The sequence below is a fragment of the Coregonus clupeaformis genome, chromosome 34 (genome assembly GCF_020615455.1).
Source record: "Coregonus clupeaformis isolate EN_2021a chromosome 34, ASM2061545v1, whole genome shotgun sequence".
In the NCBI taxonomy this organism is placed as follows: domain Eukaryota; kingdom Metazoa; phylum Chordata; class Actinopteri; order Salmoniformes; family Salmonidae; genus Coregonus; species Coregonus clupeaformis.
In genome coordinates, this window is record NC_059225.1 from 36,339,559 (window position 1) to 36,361,516 (window position 21,958).

General features: G+C 42.9%; 1 non-coding gene across 1 annotated transcript; it reads left to right on the top strand.

The window, feature by feature from the left end:
- The first annotated feature begins 708 nt into the window (after positions 1-708).
- trnaa-ggc lies at positions 709-784 on the top strand. The gene has a single exon. It is a non-coding gene; the product is annotated as a tRNA-Ala (tRNA).
- The last annotated feature ends 21,174 nt before the right edge of the window (positions 785-21,958 follow it).

The following is a 21,958-nucleotide window of genomic DNA, read 5'->3' on the forward strand; positions in this document are numbered from 1 at the left end:
GGGCAAAGTCAAGGAGTTCCTGTAGTGGAATTTATTTTGGTTTTACCTGCATCTGTGCCGGTCTCTCGTGTCACCGTTTCTCCTGTCTGGTTTTTTGACCATCGCCAAGTGCAGGTAATGTTCTCGGTTTATGTAACTATGTTTGGGAGAGATTTTGGAAGTTAAACTAACATTTTGGGGGATCCTTCTTTTAGGGAGGCCTTTAAATCCCATTATGAGTTATCGGGGGACCTCAAGCCCTATTTTTGGTCTTTAGTCTAATGGTGGGAGTGCGTAGAGTGCAATGTGCGCACCTTGGCCATTTCGCTCTGTGTTGCTGAGGCTCGTGCAGGCAGGGAGGTTTTTCGGCGCCTTCAGGGGGATCTTTGGAAAGCTCGTCAGCTCTCTATGAGTGGACGGGTTCTCATCATTAAAGCAGACATTCTTCTGTCTTCGGTTTGTTTGGCCTGTTTTTCCTTTGCCTCCTCGTTATATGTACAAAGGGATTGGATGGTGCAATCAGTGGAGGAAGGGGTGGTCCTGACCTCTTATGTTGGACACTTTATTTTCATCGATATGTAAAAGTTACGTCAGTCTTTGTAACCACAGGTTCAAGGCCTTTCTTTTGGCTATCCTTCTCTCTGCAAAGGTTGGTAGCCTGGGACAACTCCTGCCCTAAGGCGTAGACCCTCCCGGCTAATTTCCAACATGCAGTGAAGAGGAACAGAAGGCACACTGTAGCTCAGTTGGTAGAGCATGGCGCTGGCAACGCCAGGGTTGTGGGTTCGATTCCCACGGGGGGCCAGTATGAAAAAAATAAAAAAATGTATGCACTCACTAACTGTAAGTCGCTCTGGATAAGAGCGTCTGCCAAATGACTAAAATGTAAATGTAAAAAATGCCTGGAGGATCTGCTCTGCACGGACCACAGGGCTTTATGCAGGACCTTGGTGGCTAAGCGGTGTGTTTTTGTTGTTCCCCTTGTCGTAGTAAATATATTTGTTATAGTCAATATGGAATATGATATGTTGAGTAAAATGTTGTGCTAAGATCTATTTAGGTCAGGAGCTAGTTATAAGTTCTGTTCCTATCCAATAACAATGGACAAAAGGGTCCTATCTTGTCAGCCTTGTCAGCAGGTGGCCAAGGACAACACCCACGCCATAGGCCTCTCAGTTCTTCCAACTCACGAGTTCTTGCTCTGAGGACACACACACACACACACATCATCACTGATAACACACACACACACACCATCACTGTTAAACACACACACACACACACACACAAAATCCCCTCCTTTAGGCTGAACATTTGAAGACAGAGAACCCGACTCAGAGCCAATGCAACAGTGACACTAGCCTGGAGGGGACCTCGCCCAACTCATCAGGACCAATCAGAAGATCAGAACTACTAGATTCAACCTACTTCATTTATTGCATAAAATGTCTGCACACAATGTTTCGGGGCTCTCTTCAGATAGCTCCCTAAGAGTTTGACGAACGAGTCCGTGCACGCGATTCCAGATATCTTTACCTCTGAATAAACTGCTTTTATTATACCATATCCACCCTGTCCAAAGTCTCTACTTGGTCTCAGTTCTCCAGTAAACTTGTGATTATCAACAAAATTGGTAGCAGAGGATGGTTTTCTTCTCTGAATTCGGTCCATAGAAAGTTGATAGAGAAAGGAGACAAGTAAGAGACGGATCAGAAAGGACGGGTGACCTGTTCGCAGGAGCAGCCGGGAATCCAGCTCGCCTCAGGAAACTGATCTAGACGGCCGTCAATACAAAGGTAAGCAGAACCTGTTAAAACAAAATCTGCATATTGTATTGTCGGATAAACCAAAATTAAGATCAGTAGTACTGAGCGTGAGTATGGATTACTGTTAAATTTATAACATATCTATTATGACTCAAAAGGCACATATGTAAAGATATCTGAAATCTTAGGCTTTTTACTGTTGAAATGTGACTCTAGTGAGGAGTCTATTTACAGAGGTTTGGTTCACTAGAAATGGACCCTTTTATTTGATCCACAAGAGAAGGATCTGGTGGCTTGATAAAAAGATTCAGATAGTCGGGTTGAGTTAATTCCGTGAGAATCCAAGTCCAGAAAAGGTTCTCCCGACTAGACACCAGTTGAATGGTTTAAACGATTGGGAGTCTTAGTTGAGGAGAATCAATAAAATAAAATAAAAATACAAGTTCAGATAGTCGGGCAATGGTTGACTTGGCACTCAACTAGATGTACTGTGAAGAACTCAAACTGAATTCATGTGTTGATGCTGATATGTAATGCAAAATGTAAATGTTGAAATGTTAACCTGAATGTTGTGTAAGATTGGCCGTTTCATGAGACTAACTAGTTGATAACTTTTAAGAGGACCACCGAGTCCTATTTGGCCTGTTCTGCAGCCGCTGCGCTGAAAGCTGACTTGTACTTTTTCCCTCGTGGTGTTGGTATTTCCTTACATTCCAAAATTAAATTGATAATTATTTTAGGAGCGCTCGAGTTTGTTAATATATTGTTCCAAAAGGGCGATTCTGATACCTTTTGGGAAAATATATAATAACTCGAATAACTGAAAAACAATAATACCTTTTGCAAAATAATTCCTAATAATAAATTATTGAAAATTCTTTGTGTACGAGGGTGGGACATCAGAGATAAGTCTGAGTCAGCGCCAAGAATACATTGCTGGTTTCGGCCAGTGACGGGATAAGTGTATAAAGATAGTAAAGCAAAATGGCAGGGCCAAACCCAACCATACCCAAATTTAATGAATACTTAGAACAACGAATGACAGGGAGAGTAATGCCAGAGTCCACCAAGGGAGGGAGGTTATATGCCCGCCCTTGATGTAAAACAGATAGAAATGACTGATTATGTGAAGAAATTGACGGAATTTTCTGCAGCACTCTCTTCTCAGGTGCGGAAGGCCCAAGAGGGGGAGCTGTCGGGAAACACGCCACCACTGAAGGTAAAAGTGGGAGACTGGGTGAGGGTGAAAGTCCACAAAAGAAAGTGGCTGGAACCCAGGTGGACTGGACCGTACGAAGTGAAGGAGGTTACTTCACACTCAGTCCAGGTCAGAGGTAAATCAGGAGCACCCTGGCACCATCTAACACATTGCACTCCAGCCCCCACTCCTTCCAGACTATTGTCTGAAGTAAGAGCTGATTTGAGCAGCGAGAACCAATCCTGACAACACAATGAAGAAACCCTTATGGGAACAACAATCTCACCCAGGGTGAAGAATAACTTTTTCCCCCTGGGAGAGATTGGGAGTGTCTGAATGTTTGTATGTATGTTTTCTGATAGGAATTGGACTCCTGCTGGGCACTCCTTATGAGGTGTTGTTGTGTGAAGCTATTTTGAATTACTTGTTAAATTGACTTGTAATATAGAAGAGGTGGCTAAGGGATTTTTAACAGTACCAACCATAGGGAGGGCAAATCCTCACAAGAGGTCCCAGAATTTACTGGGGACGAGAAATGCTTGATGTAATTAAAATGGAATCCAGGGATAGAAGAAATCTCCATTATATAACCAGGTGGAGGGAGAGGTATGGTTTTGAGGGACGTCTGGACGCAGATAAACTCAAATCCATGCTTAAACAGATACATAAGGTGTGTAAAGGAGAAATAAGCAGTGAGAGAGAGAGAGAGTAGGAGGGAGCCAGTACCCACTGATAGCCTTACCTAATCTATTGGGGGGGGAATGAAAGGGGCCCCAGCAACCTTAGATGTATACAGTAATAATAATAATATGCCATTTAGCAGACAGGCCATGAACACAGAGGACGTGGCCAGAGCGGTAGAAAGAATGACCCACCCCAAAACAGGAATAGTAAGGTTTGGGCTGCCGTTAGAGGGCAGTGGGTTTCAGGGGATGCCCATAGGACACTTTTGCCATGGGCCGATTACGGAGAGTATGTTGGGGAAAATAACTGAATTGTGTAATAGCCTCAGAGAGACATGCAATCCATCATGAGAGAAAGTCAGACAGGAGAGAAGAGAGAGAGAGAGAAGTCCATCCCCCAGCTTTGAGTGTGAGAAAGAGGAAGATAAGGCGTGACTAGTCCTTGAGGGAGAAATAGTAGACTCTAGTGGGGGGAAGACTAAGGAACCCTTTGATCCAAATTGTGAGGTGTTTGAATTGGCTACTATTGACTTAGCACTTCAACAGGAACAGAGAAACCTAATTTGGCATTGACAGTAATGGGTATGAAAATTAATTGGATGATGGGGTTTTGTGTTGAATTAGAGACAGTGAGACTATTAGTCAATACCTAGGAGAGAAGAGAGGTTACGGTAGCAAAGACAGACAAGAAGGAAATAGTAATAGTGGAGACAGGAGTGAGTGGAAGTGTTACAATTGTGACAAAACGGGACATTTTGCTAGAGAATGTGAGGAACCGTGTAGTTACTGCAAGGAAAGGGCACCAGTTAAGAAACTGTAGGCAGAAGGGGAAGAGAGAAATCAGGAGTCCTCATGACCTGGCTGTTTGGTTGTTGTTTTTTAATTGGGGTTTTCAAATAGAAAACAACACACCTAGTATGATGTTTATAAAGCCTTGTTGTTTCAATTTTGGAGGGTTTTCAGCAGGTCAAGGGTGATTAGTTTATTTTACTAAGTTGAGGGTAATTTGTAATACTGTGCAAATTGTGAAGAAGATTATAGTTTGGTAATAGTATATTTGATTTGAACCATAAAATAACAGAAGAAAGAGTGGAGGAATGGCAATTGGATAATGAATTACCAATATTACCAAAGTGATTGTTTAGGTAGGTGGTAATATTGACACATGGCCAAATCATGTGTCAAAAAGGGGGATGGTTGGATTAAATATTAAATATATACGAAGGAGAGGACAAAATACTTAAAAAAAACAAAACAAAAACAGAAAAACTTGTATGATAGTTTATTAACCACACCTGTATGTCAGAGGTTTTGTGCCCCACAGGTGAACTAAAGGAGAAGGTGACCCACTCTATCTAACCAGGAGACTGAATCAGGCCTGGCGGGAAGGGCCCTACCAAGTACTGCCTTTGCCAGCAGAATAGCTGAGAGATCCATCTGGGTGCATGTCACACACTGTAAAAAGGCAAAACCAGCTACACCTGACGAACAAACACAGAGTTAGGAGAAAGATCCGATTACCACTAGGGCTCGGGGGTTGGCTCCTTAACGAAGATTCCCTTACCCTGTCTGATCATCCCTGTGTGAGTTCGATAGAAGGTAAAGCAATGGGTTGGCCTCTGGCATCTGACATGTTCTCAGGGCAAATGTGGGGATTCACAGGTCTCCCGACGGTAGGTAGCTGTCTGATTGTGGGGGCCATATTCCTAACACACACGGACCCTCCTGTTTCAGCCAGAAGTGGTAGTTAACCTAACACAAGTTGAAAAGGCATAGGAGACAGCTAGACGTAGGGAAAGGGGAAATTCTAGAGTAAACCTCTCTGAGGGAGGTAGTGAGACCGGGGCTGTGGTAAAGATAGTGCAAAACTATAGACCTGGAGGAAGTAGTACAGGTGGAAACGGGGTATAGAAATCTTAACCTGTGGTTGGAATGGATTCAGTATACGGCAAAAAACTATGTCTAAAGAGGACTGTTTTGCCTGTAGGACAGCCAAACCAAGGTTAACAACTGCTCAGTTCCCTTTGACAGGCTTTGACTCTCTGTCAGGTTTATCCTCCATGCAAGCCACCCTGGGAATGTGGTGAAAGAGTCTTATGGTAACTTGCACTATCTGTTTCCCCCGATAACAAAGTCATCCCGACCTGGGTTGCCTCTGTTTGAAGTCTCAGGGGATTCTTATTATTGTTTTTCTAGGACTAGTAAGGATAGGATACAGGGTAGGGCATCTTAGCTCCTGCTCCCACACAGAGAATGTCACACCTAAAGAGACCATGACTAATCTCTCCTCTTTGTTGCAGCCAGAGGATTATAGGAGCCAAAACCAGGCCCGTGCTGACATCTGATGGTTGTGTGGTGATAACTGATTGTGAACTCACCTACATACGCAAACAATCAAACGTGTCAGAGACTGGTGAGTTGTCACATAGAAAGTAGGACCTCCTCCCGGGATCCTTTGATGAAAGGATATATATTGATGGGATCCACAATCAGATCGCAGCTGGGTTTGAATCAAGTATTTTCTGGTGGTCAACAATTAATAAAAATGTAGATTGGATAAATTATATTTAATATAACCAGCAAAATATTTATAAACCACACTCGTGATGCAATAAAGGGATTAGCTGAGCAGACAGCGGCAACTAGCTTAATGACATGGCAGAATAGAACAGCTTTAGATATGCTTTTGGCTGAGCGGGACGGGGTTTGTGTTCTGTTTGGATATATGTGCTGTACTTTCATCTCCAACAATATAGCACCGGACGGGCCCGTGACCAAAGCGCTTGAGTGACCATCACCACGCTGGCGAACGAACTGGTTGAGAACTCTGGTATTGATAGCTCCATAAACGGTTGGTTTGATAACATATTTGGTAAATGGAAAACTATTGTTGTGACTATTCTGGGTGAAGTTATGGCCTCTATGGGTATACTTGTTCTTTGTGGATGTTGCCTTATTTCCTGGCTGAGTGACTGGTTTGGTGAGTACTCTTCTATGGTGGTTACTGGATTTCTGACCCTAGTAATTGTGTTTTTGCTGTTAATGTGTTGTGCTGCTTGCATCGTCCCCTGTCTCAGGAGGTCAGTGGTAGGAGTGGTGCAGGCGTCAGGTATGATGCTGTTGTTACCGGCCCAGGATGATGCTACTGACTCTGAGACCAAGCTGGATGATCCATGTTTTGCCTAGTAAAATACATACACGCATTTATTTTCAGTTCTTGCTCATTTATTACCTTATGTTTTTACTAACCACTGTGATTGTTTATTCTTCCTGATGTGAAGGTAAAGGATTCCTGGGTGGCTGGTAGCCAACTCAGTACATGTTAGGTGTAGGGGAGGAATAGAGGGTTAAAATTATTATTTTTATTTTTATTAACATTAAATGTTGTGATTTAATTTCCATATCCTGTTATTCTTAAGGGTGATTATACTCTGTTTAGAGTGACACCATAAAATTGTTGGCTTTTATTTTTAATTGGATCTGTATGTGATGAATAGCTTGGAAGGAATGCATTAAGGAGGAGCACTGTACTGATATGGATTGTTTCACATAACAGGCTGATAAGAACACTCTCTCTTTGTTGTCTGTGAAACTGTCCTTGAACATGGGTACATGGAGTACAGTGGAATGGTGTCTTTTGGGTGCTGACTGTTGTACCATTAATAAAGACGTCGATAGAATTAACTACATACATTAATGTCCAGAAATTAGAAAACTGGACTCAACAAGGTTTTGAGGCTGTTCATGGACAACTAGCTGCAACTTCATTAATGGCTTTTCAGAATAGAATTGCTGTTGATATGTTACTTGCTGAAAGAGGGGGTGTGTGTGCTATGTTCGGGGAACAATGTTGTACTTTTATTCCTAATAATACTGCTGCAGATGGAAGTTTGACAATTGCTCTGGAAGGGTTACGAACTCTTAAATGGCAAAATGAAGAGCCACTCAGGGGTGGATACTTCAATGTGGGACTCTTGGATGGATGCGTTTGGTAAATATAAAACGCTTGTTTCTTCTATACTTGTATCCATCTCTGTTTTTGCTGCAATTCTAGTGCTTTGTGGATGCTGTTGCATTCCATGCATACGGACGCTGACAACCAGGATTATAACCACCGCTATTGATCCAAATCCTGCAGATAACGGTCAGATGTTTCCTTTGCTTGCTATTGACGATGCTGACCAAGGATATCTGGATGATGAATAGCATTTAAGCTTTTTGTCACGTCTCTTGTGAGACGTGAAGAGGGGGAATCAAAACTTTATCTTCTGATAAAGTTTTCCCTATTTTGCCAATTACACTGTTAGCTTGTGTCACGTCTCAAGTTTTCCTTCTTTACTGTTACTTGGTCACGTCTCTGGGGAGACGTGAAGAGGGGGATTTGTCGTAGTAAATATATTTGTTATAGTCAATATGGAATATGATATGTTGAGTAAAATGTTGTGCTAAGATCTATTTAGGTCAGGAGCTGGTTATAAGTTCTGTTCCTATCCAATAACAATGGACAAAAGGGTCCTATCTTGTCAGCCTTGTCAGCAGGTGGCCAAGGACAACACCCACGCCATAGGCCTCTCAGTTCTTCCAACTCACGAGTTCTTGCTCTGAGGACACACACACACACATCATCACTGATAACACACACACACACATCATCACTGTTAAACACACACACACACACACAAAATCCCCTCCTTTAGGCTGAACATTTGAAGACAGAGAACCCGACTCAGAGCCAATGCAACAGTGACACTAGCCTGGAGGGGACCTCGCCCAACTCATCAGGACCAATCAGAAGATCAGAACTACTAGATTCAACCTACTTCATTTATTGCATAAAATGTCTGCACACAATGTTTCGGGGCTCTCTTCAGATAGCTCCCTAAGAGTTTGACGAACGAGTCCGTGCACGCGATTCCAGATATCTTTACCGCTGAATAAACTGCTTTTATTATACCATATCCACCCTGTCCAAAGTCTCTACTTGGTCTCAGTTCTCCAGTAAACTTGTGATTATCAACACCCTCCATCTTGTTTCCCTACTTTTCCCCCCATTTTTTGTCAACTGAGGATCTTTTTGGCTGGCCGGCCTGCTTGCCTCCTAGCTTTTGTTTGTCTTGTTTGGGTGCGTTTCCTCCTTTGTGCCCCTTCCCTTTTGTGTCTAGTGTAAATGTAGCAAGCAGTATTGAGTGTTAGTTTGGCGCGGTTGGTGGTTTGGTTGACTGGATATCTAGCTGGCTGGTTAGCCGGCTATGCTGGTTTAGCTGATTGGTCATCTCACCTTCTGGGCCTTGTTGGCAAGTTCACGTTATTTGCCCCCCCCCTTTTTTTTCTTAAGCAATAGTGGTGCCTTAGTCATTGTTGATAGCATAGTTGGGTGCTGTGCTAGATAGTTTGTCCTTGGCCTGTGTAAGCCCCCCCTGCTTCACTGGTGTTGGTTTGTAAAGGGAGTGGGCCTCCATGTCAGCAGCACAGGCTGGCAAGAGGAGGCTCCATGCTGTGCGCCTCCTCTTGAAGGCAAAGGGGGAAAAAATAATGAGTTCTCATTTGGATTTCTCCAGAAAAATCCTCCAGAAGGAGCTCAGTTTCAAACCTGCCCAGAATAACTGCATTTTAACTGCATTGACGTCAGCTTCTCTGGTGCCAGCATCCTGAGGGACTTCTGGGGGAATGCACTGAATACCCAGGTGTCCCTCACAGACATGTTTGAGGTTACCAAGCTGACGGACAATAGCATTAAAACAATTGTCTCTATGTACTGTTACGTTCCACAGCAATAAAACCAAAAATGTCGCTCACCCAGAAGGAGGAACTAACAGTCACTGAACAACAACCAAAACAGGCAAGGTTTTAGGAGGGGTTCTGAAAGACACTCATGGGGTTGTCCACTGAAAGTTGACTAGCAACAACAAATAGAACCTTAAAGACACCCACCATGAGCACCCTCTAAATTTGCCCAAAAGAGACAAACAAAAGAAAAACCCACACCAAACCGAAAGACAGGAAGCAAACCAAAAACGTGGCGCAAAACAAAATCAGATACAGGATTGTTTATCTAGAAATCAAAATAGGGAGCGCCATCTAAAAGGGTGTTGACCCTCCACATATCTCAAAACAACTGAAGCACTGGGCCAGTCACTCTTAAATAGCACCTGGCCAGCACAGGTGAAACACCTTCCCACTAACGAGATGAAAACCAGCACAGGTGTAACACATACTGACTAACAAGGTGACAACAATCGGTGCGCCCTACGTGCTAACGAGCTATACCTGCTAAGGTCCAACCTCAAAACATAAATGGAAAAACCAAAGCCTGTAACACCTTACCCCTTAAGACAACGAATATATCCTATTTTTTGTTGGACAACTTTGCTCACCACCAACAGAAAACAACTTCCGTTGCACAACATAATACATTTAAATCTGTCGCCTTCTGCAATATAAATATGGTGACTACTGGCTGTCAACAATGAAATACAAGGCAAAACAGCCACCTCTTATTTATTTTTAAATGTATATATGCTTTGTTTTTCTTTGTATTTTACAATATTTTCTACATTTGTGTAATTGTACATATACACACCAGTCAAAAGTTTGGACACACCTACTCATTCAAGGTTTTTCTTTATTTTTGCTATTTTCTACATTGTAGAATAATAGTGAAGACATCAAAACTATGAAACACATATGGAATCATGTAGTAACCAAAACAAGTGTTAAACAAATCAATATATATTTTAGATTCTTCAAAGTAGCCACCCTTTGCCTTGATGACAGCTTTGCACAGTCTTGGCATTCTCTCAACCAGCTTCACCTGGAATGCTTTTCCAACAGTCTTGATGGAGTTTTCACATATGCTGAGCACTTGTTGGCTGCTTTTCCTTCACTCTGCGGTCCAACTCATCCCAAACCATCTCAATTGGGTTGAGGTCGGGTGATTGTGGAGGCCAGGTCATCTGATGGAGCTCTCATTCTTGGTAAAATAGCCGTTACACAGCCTGGAGGTGTGTTGGGTCATTGTCCTGTTGGAAAACTAAATGATAGCCCCACTAAGCGCAAACCAGATGGGATGAATTCTAAATAAATCACAGACAGTGTCATCAGCAAAGCACCCCCACACCATCACACCACCTCATCCATGCTTCATGGTGGGAATCACACATGAAGAGATAATCCGTTCACCCACAACGCGTCACAAAGACATGGCGGTTGGAACCAAAAATCTCAAATTTGGACTCATCAGACCAAAGGACAGATTTCCACCGGTCTAATGTCCATTGTTCGTGTTTCTTGGCCCAAGCAAGTCTCTTCTTCTTATTGGTGTCCTTCAGTATTGGTTTCTTTTCAGCAATTTGACCATGAAGGCAGTCTCCTCTGAACAGTTGATGTTGAGATGTGTCTGTTATTGAACTCTGAAGCATTTATTTGAACTGCAATTTCTGAGGCTGATAACTATAATGAACTTATCCTCTGCAGCAGAGGTAACTCTGGGTCTTCCTTTCCTGTGGCGGTCCTCATGAGAGCCAGTTTCATCATAGCGCTTGATGGTTTTTGCGACTGCACTTGAAGAAACGTTCAAAGTTCTTGAAATTTTCCGGATTGACTTGACCTTCCGGATTGACTTGTCTTAAAGTAATGATGGACTGTTGTTTCTCTTTGCTTATTTGAGCTGTTCTTGCCATAATATGGACTTGGTCTTTTCCCAAATAGGGCTATCTTCTGTATACCACCCCTTCCTTGTCACAACCTAGAAGGTCAGCATACCGGAGTCACCTCTTCACTGTTGACGTTGAGACTGGTGTTTTGCAGGTACTATTTAATGAAGCTGCCAGTTGAGGACCTGTGAGGCATCTGTTTCTCAAACTAGAGAATCATTTCATTTACACAACATGCCTACCACTTTGAAGATGCAAAATATTTTTTATTGTGCAACAAACAAGAAATAAGACAAAAAAACAGCTGCAAGTCTCTTGGAGTATGTCTCTATAAGCTTGGCACATCTAGCCACTGGGATTTTTGCCCTTTCTTCAAGGCAAAACTGCTCCAGCTCCTCCTATATTTCCAATCCAAGATGGCGTAGCAGTGTTGTCGTGAATTCTGTTGTGTCCTCGTGTAAAGGCCTGTTTTTTAGTTTTTTGTCTTTTTTTCGTATATATTTCTCTATCTCACTTTCCATCCTTTAACTAAATATACTTTCCTGCAACCAGCCTCACCCAATGTGGAACGGATTCTATTATTTCTTTATTTTTATAAAAAAACTAGCCATCTAGCCAGCTAACTAGCTACTTGCTATTAGCCACCGTTAGTGATCTTCACCACTGTCCGTGGCCTGCACTACCTACCAGCCAGCTCTAGCCTGGACAATTATCGGCCAGTCTGCACAGCGTGCTATCGACCCAGAGCATATCAGATTTTCTGCCGGAATCACTGAATCACTGGACCTTAAACCCGGATCATCGCAACTAGCTAGCTGCAACCGACTGGCTGTTGTTGGCTAATCACCACTGTCCCGATGCACCAGTTAGCCTTGAGCTAGCCTCGAGCCAGGCCCATCTCCCGGCTATCTACCTCTCTGTCAACCGGACGGGACCTCCTAGTGTCGACACGGAGCCCCGCTGATCCATCACGAATGGTCTGCCTCTCGAATAACACCTGTGATTGCGTTATGCTCCTCTCCCATGTCAATATGCCTAGCCTATTGCTGTTTGGGCTAGTTCTTATTGTACTATTTCACTGTAGAGCCCCCAGTCCTGCTTAACCAGCCTCAGAGAGCTCCTTTGTCCCACCCCCCATACACGCGGAGACCGGCTCAATCGGTACCTCCAGTGATGCTATCTCTTTCATCGTTACCCAATGCTTAGGTGTACCTCCACTGTACTCATATCGTTCCATATCCTTGTCTGTACATAATGCCCTGAAACTATTCTACAACGCCCGGAAATCTGCCCCTTTTATTCTCTGTACCCAACGCACTAGAAGACCAGTTCTTAAAGCCTTTAGCCGTATCCTTATTCTATTCCTCCTCTGTTCCTCTGGTGATGTAGAGGTTAACCCAGGCCCTGTAGCCCCCAGTATCACTCCTACTCCCCAGGCGCTATCATTTGTTGACTTCTTTAACCGTAAAAGCCTTGGATTCTTGCATGTCAACATCAGAAGCCTCCTTGCCAAGTTTGAGTTATTCACTGCGTTAGCACACTCTGCCAACCCTGATGTTCTAGCAGTGTCTGAATCCTGGCTTAGGAAGGCCACCAAAAATTTAGAAATGTCCATCCCGATTTACAACATTTTTCAAGGGGGCGGAGTTGCAATCTACTGTAGAGATAGCCTGCAGAGCTCTATCATACTATCAAGGTCTGTGCTCAAACAGTTTGAGCTTCTACTTCTAAAAATCCACCTTTCCAGAAATAAGTCTCTCACTGTTGCCGCTTGCTACAGACCCCCCTCTGCCCCCAGTTGTGCCCTGGACACCATATGTGAATTGCTTGCCCCCCATCTATCATCAGAGTTCGTACTGTTTGGTGACCTAAACTGGGATAGGCTTAACACCCCGGCCGTCCTACAATCTAAACTAGATGCCCTCAATCTCACACAAATTATCAAGGAACCTACCAGGTACAACCCTAAATCTGTAAACATGGGCACCCTCATAGATATCATCCTGACTAATTTACCCTCTAAATACACCTCCGCTGTCTTCAACCAGGATCTCTGCGATCACTGCCTCATTGCCTGCCTCCGTAATGGGACCACCCCTCATCACTGTCAAACGCTCTCTAATACACTTCAGCGAGCAGGCCTTTCTAATTGACCTGGACCAGGTATCCTGGATGGATATTGACCTCATTCCGTCAGTAGAGGATGCCTGGATGTTCTTCAAAAGTGCTTTCCTCTCCATCTTAAATAAGCATGCCCCATTCAAAAAAATTCAGAACTAAGAACAGATATAGCCCCTGGTTCATCCCAGACTTGACTGCCCTTGACCAGCACAAAAACATCCTGTGGCATACTGCATTAGCATCGAACAGCCCCCGCGATATGCACATTTTCAGGGAAGTCAGGAACCAATATACACAATCAGTCTATATACTGAGATCATGTGACACTTAGATTGCACGCCTTTATTTAACAAATTATGTGACTTCTGAAGGTAATTGGTTGCACCAGATCTTATTTAGGGGATTCATAGCAAAGGGAGTGTATACATATGCACGCACCACTTTTCCGTATTTTTTTTTTAAATGTTTTTTGAAACAAGTAATTTTTTTCATTTCACTTCACCAATTTGGACTATTTTGTGTATGTCCATTACATGAAATCCAAATAAAAATCAATTTAAATGACAGGTTGTAATGCAACAAAATAGGAAAAACGGCAAGGGTGATGAATACTTTTGCAAGGCACTGTATATATATACATTATTATTTTTTTCGTTATGTTTTTGTTTTCATAGTTGCCTAAAACGCTGAAGTTTTCAAAAACTCACATACTTTTCTATAACTCTCTTCCCACTGGAACGAGCGCAACCAAAACAATACTCATCTCCAAAACGGTAAACGTGCAGTGAAAATAAATTCTGAGCCAGGGCAACACACTGGCTAAATGCAAAACGTATTGACTGCCCACCCTTGAAAGACAAATCAGCAACCAAGTTGTCCTTACCACAGTCATGTCGGCTTTCAAGTGGAAACTCCTGTAATATCCGTAGTGATTTTCCTCAGTGGAATGGCCTCAAGGAATCGAGTGGCAGTGCACATGATGGTAAGATAAACTGGTTACCACTCTTTGCTTTGGGCAAAGGACCAACACAATCCACCAGAATACTGCTAAAAGGTTTGTCAAAAACAGGAATAGGCTGCAAAGGTGCAACCGGTACAGCTTGGTTCTGTTTACCTGTCCGCTGGCGAACTAGACAGGAATTACAGTAAGACACAACATCCGTTTTCAGACCAGATGTTATGCAAGATACGGTCATACGTCTTGTTGACCTCAAGATGGCCTGACATACTACCATCGTGAACCAACCTCAGTATCTTGTCGAAGCATAACTGGAACGACAATTTGAAATACACTGGGCCAATTGTCCTGCCCAGAAGTGGCGCGAGAAGGCCATTTCCTCATTAGAACCCAATCTCTGTCAAAGTATCCCACATAAAACTTCAAACTCCTCCTCCGGACGTATCTCAGCAAAAAGAGGGGAGAGGGAAACATCTTTACTCTGTTCAGCAATCAGCTGCTTCCTAGACATCGAAGTGTCAACTGTAGGGACCCTCTCTTCCTTCAGCTGTCCTACAAACTTCCTCACCTTTGGGGTTTTCAAAGGAGAGGTCAACTCAGAAATTTTTGCGAAATCAGGATCATCCATAAACGTCTCGACCATGGTGGGATCGCTGACATCCTCAACACTAGACTTGCACCCAGCGACTTTCTTAGACGTGTAACGCCACACGCTGGGAACACTCTAGGGTACTTTCTGATAACCCATCAGGTTCCTCTACAATGCGTTCCTTACAAATGACAGGATTTGGCACGGCCTTCCCTCCAGCCAAATCGTTTCCCAAAATGAATGAGACCCCCTTCACCGGTAGGCTAGGCCTCACTCCAATGACAACTGAACCAGAAATAAGATCGGACTTGAGTTCCACATTATACAAAGGAACTTCCATGCAACCCATCTCCACGCCTTGCAGAAAAAGGCAAAACACTCTCCAAAATGAAGGATGTCCTGCCCTAGTGTCTCGCAGTATCTACACCGGCTGCTTAACAGCATCACCACTCTGCAGAGACACGAACCCGTCTGAAACAAAGGGTTCTTACACATCTGATCCAAAATCTTGTTAAGGAGATACACCAGTCCCAACCAGAGACTTATTGGGATGGAGTGCTCCCAAAAGAAGAAACAGCTTTTTCTCAAGCTTCAACATAGGACACAGAGACTATGTGTCCTTTCTCACGGCAGTATTGACAAACTGCCAGATATGAAAAAGCAGACCATCTCATGGTCCTGGAGTGGCCTAGCCAGTCTCCAGACCTGAACCCAATAGAAAATCTTTGGAGGGAACTGAAAGTCTGTATTGCCCAGCGACAGCCCCGAAACCTGAAGGATCTGGAGAAGGTCTGTATGGAGGAGTGGGCCAAAATCCCTGCTGCAGTGTGTGCAAACCTAGTCAAGACCTACAGGAAACGTATGATCTCTGTAATTGCAAACAAAGGTTTCTGTACCAAATATTAAGTTCTGCTTTTCTGATGTATCAAATACTTATGTCATGCAATAAAATGCAAACTAATTACTTAAAAATCATACAGTGTGATTTTCTGGATTTTTGTTTTAGATTCCGTCTCTCACAGTTGAAGTGTACCTATGATAAAAATGACAGACCTCTACATGCTTTGTAAGTAGGAAAACCTGCAAAATCGGCAGTGTATCAAATACTTGTTCTCCCCACTGTACGTAGACACACCGGCTTTACTCAAAGCCAATGGCATGTCATTAGTAAAGATTGAAAAAAGTAGGGTGCCCACACAGCTGGCCTGGGGAATTCGTGATTCTACATGGATTATGTTGGATAGGCTTCCATTAAAGAACAACCTCTGTGTTCTGTTAGACAGGTAACTCTTTATTCACTTTATAGCAGGGGGTGTAAAGCCATACGTTTTTCCAGCGAAAGACTATGATCGATAATGTCAAAAGACGCACTGAAGTTTAACTAAACAGCCCCCAAAACCTTTTTATCATCAATTTCTCTCAGCCAATCATCAGTCATTTGTGTAAGTGCTGTGCTTGTTGAATGTCCTTCCCTACAAGCGTGCTGAAGGGCTGTTGTCAATTTGTTTACTGTAAAATAGAATTGTGTCTGGTCAAACACAATTTCTTCCAAAAGTTTACTACGGGGTTGTTAACAGGCTGATTGGTCGGCTATTTTATCCAGTTAAGGGGGCTTTACTATTCGTAGGTAGTAAAATAACTTTTGCTTCCCTCCAGGCCTGAGGGCACACACTTTCTAGTAGGCTTAAATTGAAGATATGGCAAATAGGAGTGGCAGTAACGTCCGCTATTATCCTCAGTAATTTTCCATCCAAGTTGTCAGACCCCGGTGGCTTGTCATTGTTGATAGACAACAATAATTGTTTTACCTCTTCCACACTCACTTTACGGAATTCAAAAGTACAATTCTTGTCTTTCATAATTTGGTCAGATATACAGTGGGGGAAAAAAGTATTTAGTCAGCCACCAATTGTGCAAGTTCTCCCCCTTAAAAAGATGAGAGAGGCCTGTAATTTTCATCATAGATACACGTCAACTATGACAGACAAATTGAGGAAAAAAAATCCAGAAAATCACATTGTAGGATTTTTTATGAATTTATTTGCAAATTATGGAGGAAAATAAGTATTTGGTCACCTACAAACAAGCAAGATTTCTGGCTCTCACAGACCTGTAACTTCTTCTTTAAGAGGCTCCTCTGTCCTTCACTCATTACCTGTATTAATGGGACCTGTTTGAACTTGTTATCAGTATAAAAGACACCTGTCCACAACCTCAAACAGTCATACTCCAAACTCCACTATGGCCAAGACCAAAGAGCTGTCAAAGGACACCAGAAACAAAATTGTAGACCTGCACCAGGCTGGGAAGACTGAATCTGCAATAGGTAAGCAGCTTGGTTTGAAGAAATCAACTGTGGGAGCAATTATTAGGAAATGGAAGACATACAAGACCACTGATAATCTCCCTCGATCTGGGGCTCCACGCAAGATCTCACCCCGTGGGGTCAAAATGATCACAAGAACGGTGAGCAAAAATCCCAGAACCACACGGGGGGACCTAGTGAATGACCTGCAGAGAGCTGGGACCAAAGTAACAAAGCCTATCATCAGTAACACACTACGCCGCCAAGGACTCAAATCCTGCAGTGCAAGACGTGTCCCCCTGCTTAAGCCAGTACATGTCCAGGCCCGTCTGAAGTTTGCTAGAGTGCATTTGGATGATCCAGAAGAGAATGTCATATGGTCAGATGAAACCAAAATATAACATTTTGGTAAAAACTCAACTCGTCGTGTTTGGAGGACAAAGAATGCTGAGTTACATCCAAAGAACACCATACCTACTGTGAAGCATGGGGGTGGAAACATCATGCTTTGGGGCTGTTTTTCTGCAAAGGGACCAGGACGACTGATCCGTGTAAAGGAAAGAATGAATGGGGCCATGTATCGTGAGATTTTGAGTGAAAACCTCCTTCCATCAGCAAGGGCATTGAAGATGAAACGTGGCTGGGTCTTTCAGCATGACAATGATCCCAAACACACTGCCCGGGCAACGAAGGAGTGGCTTCGTAAGAAGCATTTCAAGGTCCTGGAGTGGCCTAGCCAGTCTCCAGATCTCAACCCCATAGAAAATCTTTGGAGGGAGTTGAAAGTCTGTAATGCCCAGCGACAGCCCCAAAACATCACTGCTCTAAAGGAGATCTGCATGGAGGAATGGGCCAAAATACCAGCAACAGTGTGTGAAAACCTTGTGAAGACTTACAGAAAACGTTTGACCTGTGTCATTGCCAACAAAGGGTATATAACAAAGTATTGAGAAACTTTTGTTATTGACCAAATACTTATTTTCCACCATAATGTGCAAATAAATTCATTAAAAATCCTACAATGTGATTTTCTGGAGAAAAAAATTCTCATTTTGTCTGTCATAGTTGACGTGTACCTATGATGATAATTGCAGGCCTCTCTCATCTTTTTAAGTGGGAGAACTTGCACAATTGGTGGCTGACTAAATACTTTTTTTCCCCACTGTACTTGGATGTGTAGTGTCAGCGTTTATTGCTGGCATGTCATGCCTAAGTTTGCTAATCTTGCCAATGAAAAAATCATTAAAGTCGTTTTCAATATCAGTGGGTTTTGTGATGAATGAGCCATCTGATTCAATGAATGATGGAGCGGAGTTTGCCTTTTTGCCCAACATTTCATTGAAGGTGCTTTTACTATCATTCTTTATGTCATTTATCTTTGTTTCATAGTGTAGTTTATTTATTTATTTTATTCAGTTTAGTCACATGATTTCTCAATTTGCAGAAAGTTTGCCAATCGGTTGTATAGCCAGACCAATTTATCATCTCTTTTGCATTATCCCTCTCAACCATACAATTGTTAAATTCCTCATCAATCAACGGGGATTCAACAGTTTGTACAGTCATTTTCTTAATGGGTGCATGATTATTAATAACTGGGATAAGCAATTTCATAAATGTGTCAAGTGCAGCGTCCGGTTGCTCGTCATTACACACCTTGGACCAACAAATATTCTTCACATCAACAACACAGGAATCACTACAAAACTTATTGTATTACCTTTTATACATAATATTAGGCCCAGCCTTTGCAACTTTGGTTTTCCTAGATATGGATACTATATTGTGATCACTGCATTCGATGGATTTGGATACTGCTTTCAAACAAATGTCTGCAGCATTAATAAAGATATGATCAGTACATGTTGATGATTTCATTCCTGTACTGTTTGTAACTACCCTGGTAGGTTGATTGATAACCTGAACCAGGTTGCAGGCACTAGTTACAGTTTGCAGCATGATGAAAGCCAGTCAATATTTACATCACCCAGAAAATATACCTCTCTATTGATATCACATACATTATCAAGCATTTCACACATGTTATCCAGATACTGACTGTTAGCACTTGGTGGTCTATAGCAGCTTCCCACAAGAATGGGCTTTAGGTGAGGCAGATGAACCTGTAGCTATATTACTTCAACAGTATTTAACATGAGATCCTCTCTAAGCTTTACAGGAATGTGATTCTGAATATAAACAGCCACACCTCCACATTTGGCTTTTCTATAGATCTTATAACCATGCATTGCTACCACTGTGTCATCTAAGGTATTATCAAAGTGAGTTTCAGCGATAGTCAGAATATGAATGTCATCTGTTACAAGCAAATTATGGATGTTTCCCCGCGTTGTCATCTATACCTATCCGAATGGCCTGTGCTACCTGAAACTTGCCTGCCAAGGAAGTTACATCCATCTGCTTCTCCTCCTCCATCCTGTAGTGAAGTAGACGGAGAACAGCAAGAAGAGTCTTCCAATCAGCGCTGGTCCCGTGTCACAAGTTTATGGAAACCGAAGGCAGCGGCAGGCTGCTAAGTGGATGGGAGTGAATGCGAGAGGTTTGGAGCAGATTGACATAAGGAATAGCTTCGCTGCACTGGTGCCTGATCTACCTGCGCCTTCATCGCTGGGACTGCCTATGTCTGCGACGGCGGTGGTAACTCCAACTACAGTGACTCCTGCAGCGGCTTCGTCATCGAGTTCGGCTCCTTTCCCTCTCTCTGGATCTGACGGGGCACTGCCTGCTGTGGGAGGTGTGGACCTATCACTGGGAGCAGCGGGCGTATACTATCCTGCTTCTCGTGGGTCCGTGAAAAGCTCTACGAATTGTGTGAGGGGTGGGAATGGGCGGATTTCTCAATTCCCTTCTCCGGCTGTTGTATTGGGCAGTTCAATGTTGAGAAATGTCTCAGTCCCTTGAGCAAAAACCTTGTGCTATCCAGGAGCACGAATACAGGACATCAATAAGCTGCTCACAAACATTTTAAACCGGCATCAGGAAATTGAGTCCATCATAGTTCATGTGGGATTCAATGACATTATGAAGGGCAGCTCAGAACAGCTGAACATGGATTTTAAAGAACTGATTGGGTCACTACTTGGCACCATAATATCTAGCCCTCCCTAAATCTTGGCACTGAACGGTTCAGCAGACTTTTAGCCCTCCATAACTGGCAACGAGACTATTGAAGCTCTGTGGGTGTAACATTTGACAATTTTGATACATTCTGGAAACAAAGCTCGTATTATAAGGAGGATGGGATCCACCCAAATAATTTGGGTTCCTGGATCCTATCACAGCATAATAAGGCTGTGTTGACAAAATGACTTATCAATGACCCCAGTCCAGCTAATTTAATCCCTACCATTGTGTCGCTGAGTTGTCATAATCTTAAGCAAATGTACATTATCCCAGGGGCGCTGGAAGACACAATGTAAGTAACCTAATTTATGTCCCTCTTACTGCCCTGAATGCCTCTGCTGATCCTAGAGTTATTGTATGCAGTAATCATGTGTCTTTGAATCAGAGTTATACTGTTAGCACTGAGGCGGTGTGCCCTAGCATGAAGTCCACTGTGTGCAGCTCATCCTGCAGTAACATAAATAAGAAGAGCATTTCTACTTTTGCTAAGGTTCTCAGTAAATCAATGAAAACAATCAAGCATCACAGAAAAGTGCAAAAAATAGCCCAAGTTAATATATGAAATCTCTGAAATGCACTTAGATAATACCTGATGATACATGGTTATAACATTTACAGAAAAGAGAGAAATGCCAATGGTGAAGGTGTTGCTGTTTATATTCAGAACCACAAGCTTAGAGAGCGTCTGATGCTAAATACTGTCGAAGTAATATGGCTACAGGCTCATCTACCTCACCTAAAGCCCATTCTCGTGGGAAGCTGCTATAGACCACTAAGTGCTGTCATGTTTCAGGAGAAGACCCAGATGCAGACAGTGTCGAAGTAATACAAGTTTATTACAAAAACAGGGGGCATGCAAACGACAGGTAAAGGGCAGGCAGAGGTCAGTAATCCAGATCAGAGTCCAAAAGGTACAGAACGGCAGGCAGGCTCAGGGTCAGTGCAGGCAGAATGGTCAAAACCTGGAAATCTAGAAAACAGGAACTTGAGAAAGACAGGAGCAAGGGGAAACCCGCTGGTAGGCTTGACGAAACAAAACAAACTGGCAATAGAGAACATAGGTATAAATACACTGGGGATTATGGGAGATCAGATCCAAAAGTGCGGCCAAGTCAGACTCACAAGCGCAGAACACGTGAAGGGCAATCGAGAGAGACCCAGCCGGCACTGGGGGATACAGTGGGGGAAAAAAGTATTTAGTCAGCCACCAATTGTGCAAGTTCCCCCACTTAAAAAGATGAGAGAGGCCTGTAATTTTCATCATAGGTACACGTCAACTATGACAGACAAATTGAGATTTTCTTTTCCAGAAAATCACATTGTAGGATTTTTAATGAATTTATTTGCAAATTATGGTGAAAATAAGTATTTGGTCACCTACAAACAAGCAAGTTTCTGGCTCTCACAGACCTGTAACTTCTTCTTTAAGAGGCTCCTCTGTCCTCCCTTACCTGTATTAATGGCACCTATTTGAACTTGTTATCAGTATAAAAGACACCTGTCCACAACCTCAAACAGTCACACTCCAAACTCCACTATGGCCAAGACCAAAGAGCTGTCAAA